This window comes from Sorex fumeus, unplaced genomic scaffold (genome assembly GCF_029834395.1).
Source record: "Sorex fumeus unplaced genomic scaffold, SorFum_2.1 ptg000207l, whole genome shotgun sequence".
Classification (NCBI taxonomy): Eukaryota; Metazoa; Chordata; class Mammalia; order Eulipotyphla; family Soricidae; genus Sorex; species Sorex fumeus.
This window is the reverse complement of record NW_026606264.1, coordinates 2139474-2151091: the sequence shown is the minus strand read 5'-3', so window position 1 is coordinate 2151091 and position 11618 is coordinate 2139474.

Genomic DNA, 11618 nt, shown 5'->3' with positions numbered 1-11618 from the left:
AGTGGTTTTGAATTTTATTTGGAGGCTCGTGCCAGGCAGTGCTCAGGACTTACTCCTGGCTTTGCACTCAGGATCACTCCTGGCAGTGCTCAGTGGACAGTATGGGGTGCTGGGGATAGAACCCCGGGTCAGCTGAATGCAAAGCCAGCACCTTCCCCGCTCTACTTTCTCCCTGGCCCCGGGTCTCCTGAGCACTGCCCCAGGGCACCTCCTGGTGGTGATTCTTAGCAGTTCGATGGTGCTTGGTGCTGTGGTGGCAGGGATATCCCAGGCCACTCCAGTGGCCTCTCTTGGGATGCACATGGCAATGCTTGAGACCCTGGTGGTGCCAGGGGGCAAAGTTGGCAGTCATGTGTCAGGCATGTACCTTAACCCCTGCACTCTCTGACTCAACACTAAAGTATACTGTGCTTTGGAGTGGGAGTGTTACAACACCTGAGTTTTTGTTGTTGGTCTGTTTTGTTTGGGCCTCCCCTGGCAGTGCTCAGTCTTACCCCTGGCTCTGCACTCACGATTGACTCCTGGTGGTGTTTGGGGACGGTGTGGGACGCCAGCAGTCCAACCCAGGTTGGCTGCCTGCAGTGATGCCCAAGGTTGGGTCGGCTGGTAAGTTTTAGGGGTTCTGTTCACCATTTGTATGTGTGCTTTCCTAGGAACATGAGGTGGAGAAAATGTTCACACTCAAAGGAAGCCTCTTGCCAGCAGCCGATGTCAAAAATATCAATTTTTTCGTCAGACCCCGGCTAGAACTGATGGATATAATGGCTGAAAATGTGCTTAGGTATCTCAGAGCTGATGCTGGGTCCATACGGAATCATTCCTCTAGTGGTTTGAGTGCTCATCAGGACACCTTTGCTTGCCAGCGCTTTAGGAAGTGGATCTTTGGACAGATGTGAGAGTGTGTCGGAGGAGAATGGGGGGTCAGGAGCAGGATACTCTACAGTCAGCCAAGGATAGATCCTCGGAACCCAGTGCGGTCCCCAAGTCTCCCGGGAGTGACTTCTGAGTGCATAGCCAGGAGTTATCCCTGAGCACCTGCCGGGGTGGCCCAAAAACTATAAATAGAGAATGGGAAACTTTGTGTATTGGGGCTTGGGGAGGCAGGGCAAACCACATAAACCCCCTGTCTCAGGACAGTAGAAAGCTCCGGCCTGTCTCAGTAGAAGGACCCAAATTTCTTTATAAAAAGAAAAACAGCTAATGGTTCTTTTTCAAGTACTGAATACCATATGCTCAAACTTCATAAGCAAAGTCAGGAGAAGCTGATTAAAATTTAATGCTGCAGCGTCTATGGAGGAAGTGCACCAGTCCAGTCTGCATTACGTTTGATCGACGTGGCCCCTAAGGACTTAAAAGCATGCGAGGTATTTGCGCAAGATCAGGCACAGTGTGGAGCAAACTTTTATTTTCCTAGAGACATCGCTTGATTAAATAGAAACATTATTTTTTCTGCAAGAAACAGATGTTCGTTGCAATAACCCTGAGAGGTTTTTCTTTTTTTCTTTCCTCTTTTTGGGTGACACCCGGCAATGCACAGGGGTTACTCCTGGCTCTGTACTCAGGAATTACCCCCGGTGGTGCTCACGGGACCATATGGGATGTTGGGAACTAGGATTCCAACCCGGGTCGGCCACGTGCAAGGCAAACGCCCTACCCGCTGTGCTGTTGCTCCAGACCCAACCCTGAGAGTTTTCATGTCCCATCAATGGCCCATGAGAAAGTAACACTGCCCCTTGGCAGAGCACAGGTCAGCGGTTTCCAGAAAAGGCATCAAAATCAAGAGAGCAAGAAAACTAGAATCTTGGGCCGAGTCAGTGGTGGGGGCTTAGCTCATAAGCGTCTCTTTAGAGCCCACTGTGTGTCAGGCACAGGGGGGGCCCTGGGGAGCAGTCCTCGCCTCGGGGCCTCGGGCTAACGCACGGTCCTTCTCTTGCAGTGAAGAGAGACGTGGCCTCACAAGAGATTTCCACATCTTGTTTGTACCCCGGCGTAGCCTGCTGTGTGAGCAGAGGCTGAAGGACCTGGGCGTCCTGGGCTCCTTCATCCACAGGGAGGAGTACAGCCTGGACCTCTTTCCCTTCGACGGGGACCTTCTCTCCATGGAGCCGGAGGGCGCCTTCCGAGTAAGTTCAGTGTTTGCCCTTTGAACTTGACGCTCGTTTCTGCCTCGTTTGTGATGGTGACACTGACACTGGCATTTCAGTGATTCCTGGAAGCCTCCAGTTTCTTCCTTTTGGGGAGAGACGGGAGTTGGGCCACACCCAGCAGTGCTCAAGGTTTACTCCTGGTTCTGTGCTCAAGGATCACTCCTGCCCATGCTCGGGGACCATATGTGCTGCCAGGGATAGAACCCAGGTTGGCTGCGTGCAAGACCAGCGCCTTCCCCTGTGCTGTCTCTCGGGCCTCTGCTCCTCTTGCTTATGGAGACCCTCCTGTTTCAACGAATTTGCTTAAAATTGTTAATGCCGTTAATGAATTCTCAAAACTCAGTTGTCCTTAAATGTGTTTATTTCTGGTGTTTCTCTGCTGCTGGTCGATCTTTGTCCTTGTGCCCGTCCCACCCTGACTTGACTGTGGCTGTGGAGGAAGCTTCGAGAGTGGAAGGCAGGGCCGCTCCAGCCAGAAATAGTCAAGTCTGTCACTGCGTTTTTCCAGTTAGCCACTTGTGAGGGATTTTGTTTTAGTGACCGCCTTTCCCCTTGATTGAGTCTTGGCAAGACCTGAAGACTCTAATCTTACATTCTCATTTTCTAGAAATACAATTGCCTACATTTTTCATTCAAACTCTTGAGGTTCTGCAGTGTGACCTCAGGGCTGGGTGCAGGGTGTGCGGGAAATTCTGTTTCTCCCACACGCCCATCCCAGCCTGTTTCCTACTGGTTATTTTCAGCACATATTTATTTGTTTGCTTTGCTTTGGTTTTTGCTTGGAGCCTCACCTGGTGATGCTCAGGGATTACTCTTGGGGGTCCTCAGGGGTCCATATTTGACTCTTTGATGCCAGGGAAGCACCTTCGCACTGAACTATATATCTGACCACCCGGACTATTTCTTTTTTAAATGTTGTCTTTTTCTGAAAGGTGGTTTTTTGTTTGCAAATATGATTTTATATGTTTTGTTTACTATCTTTATGACAGGGAGCACTTCTGAAATATTTCTCTTTCAAAGTGTCAGCTTGGCTCTTAGGGGCGCCCGGGCCAGATCTCTGGCTCTTTCTTCTGTGCGGTGAGGTTTCTCCATGCTTAGTCCCTTAAGACAATCTGTAGACCCCAAAGCATTGATTTATGTGAGTTTTCAACCAGATGCTTTTCCTATGACGTACTTTTTACTGGAAATAGGGAAAATTGGGCATGGCTGTAGTTCTGGCAGGCCGAGTGAGACCCCCCCCCCGCCCCCAAGTGGGTAACCACCACCTAGAGTGTGCGACCCTCAGCCTCAGCGAGAAAGGGAGGGAAAGGGAAAATAAATACTGGAATGAAGGGGAAGATGCAAGGGGAAACACATCAGCTTGATAATGTCCTCTAAAAACGGCGTACCAGGGCCAGAGAGATAGTAAGGTGGGTAGGGCACTTGCCTTGCCCCTGGCCGACCCGGGTTCGTTCCCTGGCACCCCATATGGTCCTCCAAGCCCCGACTGGTGTGACCCCCAGTGCCAAGCCCGGGAGTCAGCTTGAACCTGTGCACGGCCCCAGCGCTCCCGGTGCCTGTCTGCGCCCTCTGCGCCTTCTGCCGTTCGTTGGAAGCTTGTGCAGGTGTGTTTGAGACGCGATCACATTTCCCTGAGTTCTTGGGCATGTGAGTTGATTTGTGGTACTGCTGCTGGTCTCAAGACACGACCTTTCGAGAACGCAGGTGCATCACCAGATTTCCAGGCCCCCTTTCCCCTCAGCATGTTGGTCTCAGCAGCACCTTAAGAGAAAGAACCTGGGGCTCGCTTGGTTTCTGGGCTGCTGTCACCCAGCTCCCCGTGGGTTTGCTCACGTCCCTGGGCTTCGGCCTGTGGAATCCAGAACTTTCCTGGGCTCCCCCGATGGTCTCTCCCCACCCCAGTCTTGGAGCAGGAAAGGGCTTGCATGCCATGTGTGGTGACAGGACAGGGGCCTGCCCGGCCCTGTGTGGTGACAGGACTCGGGGTTCACCTTCCATACGAGTCACTGCGGGTCTGGGAGAGGCCTCTCTGCTCCTTCTGTTCCCAGTCAGCAGTGCATAAGCTTTGAGGAAGCGGCTTGGTCACCCCAGCTGAGGGTAGGGGCCGTCTCGGTCACACCCAGGGTCGCTCCTGGCCCTGTGCGGGCGGGGTGGGGCCATCCCAACAGGCAGACCCGACACAGGTCAGAACCAAGGGCCCCACATCCCCCCACATCCACCCATAATTCCGTATTAAAAAAATACAGAATTATGGGTGGTGGGGATATAGCTTAGAGGGCTAGAGCCCCAGCATCACCTGGGGAGCCCCGAGTTCAGGACAGGAGGGACCCACACACCACCAGATATGACCCTAGGGGCTTTTAAAGAGGAATTACAAGGGCTGGAGCAATATACATTGGGAGGGCATTTGCCTTGCACGCAGCTGACCCAGGTTCAATCCCCGGCATTCCATATGGTCCCCAAAGCACCACCAGAATAATTCCTGAGTGCAGAGCCTATCCCTTGAGCCTCGCCGGGTGGGAGTTGTTAGAGGTGTCTCTGTAGTAATACGCCGTTTTTAAACATGAATGTTTTGTTTGGGTGCTCGGGGCTGGGCAGGGCCGGGCAGGAGCCGGCTTAGCTGTCCGCAGGCAGACACAGTTCCCGCTCTGAACCGTCACCTGGGCCCCTGAGCAGTTCGAAAGAGGCCCCCTAATGCTTTCCTTCCCCTGCATCATCCTCTTTGGTCTGCTCCAATGCGGAGTTTCCGGTTCTTTTCTGAGGACTCTTTGGACATCCTGACCAGGGTGGCTTAGACTCAAGTGTGAGGCTGCACCCCAGACCTGGCGGAGCCATCCTACGGGGTCTTTGGGGATGTTATGCTCACTCTGGGCCAGGCTCTCTGGGAGGTCTCCCTCTGCACCCCGCCCCCAGTCTGCACACCTCCACGGTGTTATCTTTTTATTGTTAATTTTTTCACCCGGAGAGGCACGGGGGTTACTCCTGGCTGTGCAGTCAGGATTTACTCCTGGCGGTGCTCAGGGGACCATATGGGATGCCGGGATTTGAACCCAGGTTGGCTGCATGCAAGGCAAATGCCCTCCCCGCTGTACTATCGTTCCAGCCCCGACACTAGAAGCTTCGACCTGGGGATCCTTGTTCCTTCAGCTCTTTTGCATGGAAGGGCGGGTGTGAGTCAGACCTGAGCAGCTGTGAGCGTTGGAGGGATTCCATGGCATGTGGGGTGTCCGTGAGTTTTCCGAGGCATGTGGGGTGTCCCCTGGTGGGTTCTGCAGGGCAGCTGGGGCTGGGACCCGGGTTAGGCCAGAGACCGGCCTCACCTCCGCTCACCTTCTCTTAGTCCTGTTTGCCGGCTTGCTCTTCTCTTCGAGCTCTTGCTAACTCTGATTTTCCCCCCTGACACATAAAAATTTCCTCTATCTGGATATTTTGAAGTTGAATGCCAGCATGAGACGGGTGACGGGGCTCGCTGATGACAGTGAATAGATGCCGTTTGCATATGTCCTGTGCCTTCAGGCTGTATATAGTCTTGAACTGTGTCTACAGCTCCTGAAATTTTGTTTCAAACGGAAGACTGATTTTTATGTAACTTCCTGATAGAATGCCGTGCGGCGCTGCCCGAGGGGTAAGGGGTCCTCGGAGTCCTAAGGGGGGAAAATGACCCAAATTGAGGTGCTTCCTGTGTGCCAGTGTCCCATCACGCCACACCTCCCAGGGCTGGTGTTTCCCTGTCCAGAAGACGCTGGACAGACGTGAGCCAAAGCTCTAGCAGGGAGGAAGCATTTGTGCTGCGGGATGAAATAGAACTGCCTTCGGAAACCCCAGCTTTGAGTCAAACTGACATTTTCAAGAAATCCAAAACAGACTTTTTTTCCCCCATTTTTAGTACCAGAGTAGATAATCCCCTAAGGTTATTTGCTTCCCTGAGAGATATTTAGCTTACCCTTTCAAGGTTCGTTTAGAGCAGATCTTGGCGTTAAATCAGAGTTGGGTGCTAACCGAGTTCAGAGTGTTTGCCTATTTGCGGCCTTCTTTGTCTCTTAAGAGGAGCCGTAGTTAGAGGCCTCCAGAGAAAACAAAACACAAGCACCCACTTCCTCCAGGCTTGGTTCCTCTGTTCTCAACCCCTGGCCACTTGTCTACGCATCGTCCCCAGAGCAGGCGGGGGACAGAGGCAGAGAAGGTCTGAGCAGCCCCTGTATGGTGCTCCCCGAGCAGTGCTCCCCATCTTTGTGGCTTCTGTTGAGGTTCTGAAGTGAGTCATCAGGTTCTAGTGACAAATGTCTCACGTACGGCGTGACACAAAGATGGAGTTTGTGCCATCAGTCCCCGGGGTGGGAGGAGGGAGCGTCGCGTTTTGGGGGCCAGTGGCAGGAGGATGTGACCCATAGCATGTCGGCTTTATCTCGGGTGGGGGAAAATGGATCGTTTGGGGAGGAGTGCGCTTGGGGTACAGATTTGCTGTGTTTTTCTGGATTTCTCTCTCTCTCTTTTTTTTTTTATTTAGGAGTACTGCTATTTATCCAGCCACTGATTAGCTGATTGAATTGTGCATGAACTCCACCTTACTTTTTTTTCATTTTTTATGATTTTATTTATTGAGTCACCATGAGAGCAGTTACAAAGCTTTCGGGTCTAAATCTCGGTCATACAATGAAACAACCGTACCTTCACCAGTGCCCATTCTCCACCACCAACAACCCCAGTATATCCCCATCCCACACCCTCCCCCTACGTGTGGGGCAGATGATTTCCAAATTATTTTCTCTCGACTTTGATCACATTCGATATTTTGACACCAGACCCACAATTATTGTTTGAGATTTTACCCCAACACTCAGATCTGCTGAAAAGGCAACAGTAGACAGTTTGTTTTCTATTGCTGGTTATGAATAACCTATGATGTTGTGTGGCTGCAGTAGTGGCCACGTGATTTTGAAATTCCAAATTTGAACACTTCAATCTGGAGGGATTTCTGCCCAAACCTGCTGGGTTCCGAGATTTGCTCCTGAGTCTCTGGCATCCTGGTCATTAAGCAGCTTGATCAGGAGTCAGAGAGGCTGTTCATGGACGATGACTTGGGGTCTCGTTGGGACGGGGAGGACAGGACTGGCTCCACCCCCATCCTGTGAGGCCCAACAAGTTTTGTCACTGAGGGCCCAAGCCTGACTGTCCAGTGACCTCTGGAGGATGGCGGCCACCTGGCCGCCAGGGGGAACAGGCCAAGGCATGAAACCATGGGCCCAGCGCTGCAGGGACCAGACGCCTTTCTGCCAAAAGCCACTGGGTTTCGCGATGTGTTTCTGAGTCTCTGGGATCATGGCCGTTAAGCAGTTCAATCAGGAACCAGAGAGGCCATGCCTCCAAGGATATAGCTGAGCCGGAGGTGGCTTGTGGGTGTGTTTCCCACATACCTAACTTTTGGCCATTTACTTTTTTGGTAAACTTTGCCCAAGTTTTTGGGGTCTGGCCAAAGGCACAGCAGCAATTTTGGGTATCTGGAGTCTGAAGGTGCCATCAGGCTGCTGATGCACTCGCCTCACAAGTACAGTGTTTTTCGTTTGTTTGTTTGTTTGTTTGTTTCTTTTTAATGTAGGAGTACTGCTATTTATTCAGCCACTGATTAGCTGATTGAATTGGGCTTGAACTCCACCTTACTTTTTTTTTGTTTTTCATAATTTTATTTATTTATTTATTTTTTCTTCTTCTATTTATTTATTGAATCACCGTGGGAAAAGTTACAAAGCTTTCAGATTTAAGTCTCGGTCATGCAATGATCAAACACCTTTCCCTTCACCCTTCACCAGTGCTCATTTTTCACCACCAAGAACCCCAATATACCCCAGCTCCCACCCACCCAATGCCTGTGAGGCAGATGATTTCTCCTTAACTATCCTCTACATTGATTGCATTCATTATTTCAACAAAAGATGCACCATGATTGTTTAGAATTTACCCCCCAACAATCAGAATGGCTGAAAAGGCATTGTGAAATACGTTGTTTTCTATATAAAGTTTGGAGTTCCGGGGCTGGAGAGATACACAGTGGGTAGGGCGTGTGTCTTTCACGTGGCCATCCCGGGTTTGAGTCCCAGCATCCATATGGTCTCCTGAGTGCAGAGCCAGGAGTAACCCCTGTGAGTGCAGAGCCAGGAATAACCCTTGTGCATCGCCAGGTGTGATCCAAAAAGCCAAAAAAAAAAGTTTGGTGTTCCTCCCCTCCAAACACAGGTGTGAGGTGCTGCGTCTCACTGAGCAAGCAGAAGGAAAGCAGAGAGCTCGGGCCCAGTGGTTGATGCAGATTGCTGGGCCGGGCCGTCGAGCAAGGGAAATTTGGGGATCTCTGGGACCCTTCCTCGGGCCCAGTGCTCTCCGGGGCCCCTAGCTTGGTCGTGTCCTACGAGTTGGGGGCGAGCCTGGCTTTGTGCTTGCTTTGCGTTTGGACGGGCAGGTGGGGTGTTCAGGGCCCAGCTGCTGACACCTGATCCCGCCCTGGCCAGGTGGGAGGACGGAGATTGGCGGCTGGCCCCTGAGATGCCCAAGATAACCAGTCAAGGAGATAACCAGAGTCAATCCCAGTCGAGTTGGGTGATAGGCTGAGATAACGCACCGAGCCGCTGAGGCAGATCCTGTCTGGAGACGCTCGGGCACCTTGATCCCAGGCCGGCCTGGCCTGGCAGGGGGCGGAGGCGAGTGGGCACCAACCAACCTCGGCGTTTCCGTGGCTCAGAGCTTCCGGGCCCTTCCGCTTGCTCTGCTGTTGTTTTGATTTTGGGTCACACCTGGACATGTTCCGGGGTCACTCCTGGCTCTGCACTCAGGACTTACTCCTGGAGGTGCTCTGGGGTCCCTATGGGATGCCGGGATTGAAGCCAGGTCAGTTGTGTGCAAGGCAAACGCCCTCCCCGCTGTACTAGAGTTCTGGCCCCGTGGCCCAAAACTTAAAGAAAAATCCTTGCTGGGGTTGCCCCGTCGCTGGCGCCCTGTCAGCCTCGTGGGTCTGCACACGGCCTCGAGTGGCCAGTGACAAGGTGCGCCCTCCTGGCCTCCTGCTCCCCAGGGCTGCTCTCTGCCCGGTGCTCCCGGCCCTGCAGCCCTCAACTCCTGCCCTGTGTTCCCTCCTCCTTTCTGTGGTGTCCCCCTCCTCTCTCGGTGGCCCTCCCCCTGGGGTCACCCCCCTTCCTGCGTGGTGCTGGGACAGCAGAGCTGCCTGGTTTGTGCCGGCTTTGTGCCAGGTGCACATGTGACCCCTGGGACTTGGACTCAGGACCTCATGCTTGTGAGGCAGTGCTCAAAACCCCCTCTCGGACATTCCTCCCCTCCAGGCTGAAGGAACGTACTTGACCCACGTTCAGGCTCACACCTCTGCTTCCTGCCAAATCACTGCCGGCCACTAGCAGGCCAGGACCCGTGTGCCACGCCTGTGTGAAGCAGGGACGTTCTGGGGCGTGAGCCTGCTAGCGTCTTTGTCATGGACACATGTGGTCCCATCACAGGATTTAGGGTCACGGTCCAAACACAGGAGCATGGGGGTGAGGGGGTCGGGGCATGTTTAGGCCGGAGACTCTACTGGGCTCACACACGGCACTGAGTGCTCAAGTCTCAGGGAGACAGTGAGGCTCAAACACATTTTCTTTCGCGCTGTTTTTTTCTTTTTTTTGGCTTTTTGGGTCACACTCAGGGATGCTCAGGAATTACTCCTGGCAGTGCTCAGGACTGGTGATCGAATCTTGGTCAGCCGAGAGCAAGGCAAAACCCTCCCCACTGTGCTCTCACTTCAGCCCCTCCTTTTGCATCTTTTTGTGTTTTTTTCAGAATTGATTGACTTCCTCGTAGCGTTTGCTGGCCCTGACGTTCTCTGTAGAGTCCCTTGTTGCACACTGTGTTTCGTGGGCACCTTGGCATCAAGACTTGGCGCTTGCCTGGTGCATGGCTCACCCCATAGGTCCCCCTGAGCACCGCCAGGAGTGATTCCCGAGAGCAGACCCAGGAGTAACCCTGAGCACTGCCGGGTGTCCCATAAAACAAAAGGAAAGAAAGAAAATAGGTATCCTTGACTGGAAAGGTAGCCCAGGGCCAAGGAGCCTGCCTTGCCTGCGGCTGACCCCACCCCACCCTGTACGTCACCCCCCCCCCCCAGGTCCTGCCAGCATGAGCCCCGATGACTGGATCAAAGTCGGCCCTGAGCACGGCCAGGTGTCCCGTCCAAGTGTCCCGACCTGAGCCCCCAGGTTAGGTCACTCCACCCTCCCCACCTCCCCACCACTCCCCCGTTCCTGCTCACTCATCCTCGAGGGGACCCGCACTCATTCAGCTTGTGCTCCCATCCGAGCAGGCCAGGCCAGACTCCTCTGTACAGCTCTCAGGCCTTAGTGGGCTGGGCCACTCCCTGGCCACGGTGCGGCAGGTGTTGCTCACAGCACTGGGGTCACAGAGAGCAGGGCTATCAGGGTCGGGCTCAGGGCCTCTGCCCTGTTGCTCTGCCCCTCCACCCCCGCCCCCGCCCGCCCATAGATTTTATGGCCCAGCTCCTGAGGAGGGCCCTGGGCACAGTCACTGGGTCCAGGTCACACTCGGGGGACGCCGAATGACCTCAGTTGGAGATCTGTAACTGCCAAACATTTGTCAAACGTTTTCTGAAACCACTTTCTCAGGGCCCAGGAGTCCAGAACTGGGCCCCGCAGGGACCAGAGGCACATTGGCCAGCTAGTGCTGGCATCTGCAGGGCAGCCCTCCGGAGCCTCAGCCGGACCCTGGCATCACGAAGGGTGGCGCCTGCCCCTTTAAGAAGGGCCCATGATGCCCTCCTCCTTGCGGAATTCTCATTCTACCTTGGAACATTCTAGACTCCAAGTGCCATTTTCAGTCTCTGTAGGAGACTGGCACGAGCCTGTTTGGCAGAGCTCAGTTCTTTAAGCTGCGAGTGCAGTGTGACACAGGTGAATCTGAGTCTCTGGGCTTTTTGCCCGCGTGCGGGTGGCTTTTTTCTCTAACAGTTCTTTAGTGTATGATAGTTTTTAATCTGTAGTTCGTTTAAGTTTTTTTAGTAGTTATATATATATTTTTGGGGGGTGGGGGTGGGGTGGGGTGGGGTGGCCATACCTGGCTGTGCCCAGGGGTCACCCTGGCCGGCTAACGTCCCTGTGCTGACGGAGATCGAGCCCAGGACAACTGGATAGAAGGCAAGTGCCCTCCCCACTGTCCTGCCTCTCTGCCCCCTGCGGACTTTTCTATTAAATACGGAATGACTCTGAAGTCAGTGGGCCCTCATGGGGGGCTGATGAGAAGCAGAGGAGAAGATGTCACTCCCCCGGGACTGGCTGGAGCGCTGGCACTGATGAGCGCGACGAGCCCTACCAGCCACACGACACCCACTAGGCCTTCCCAGGGTCTCGGGCCGGAGTGAGGGGTTGCCCTTTTCAGGGAAAGGGAGTCGATCCTCGACCTCCTCAGGCCCCCGGGCCTTTGTCC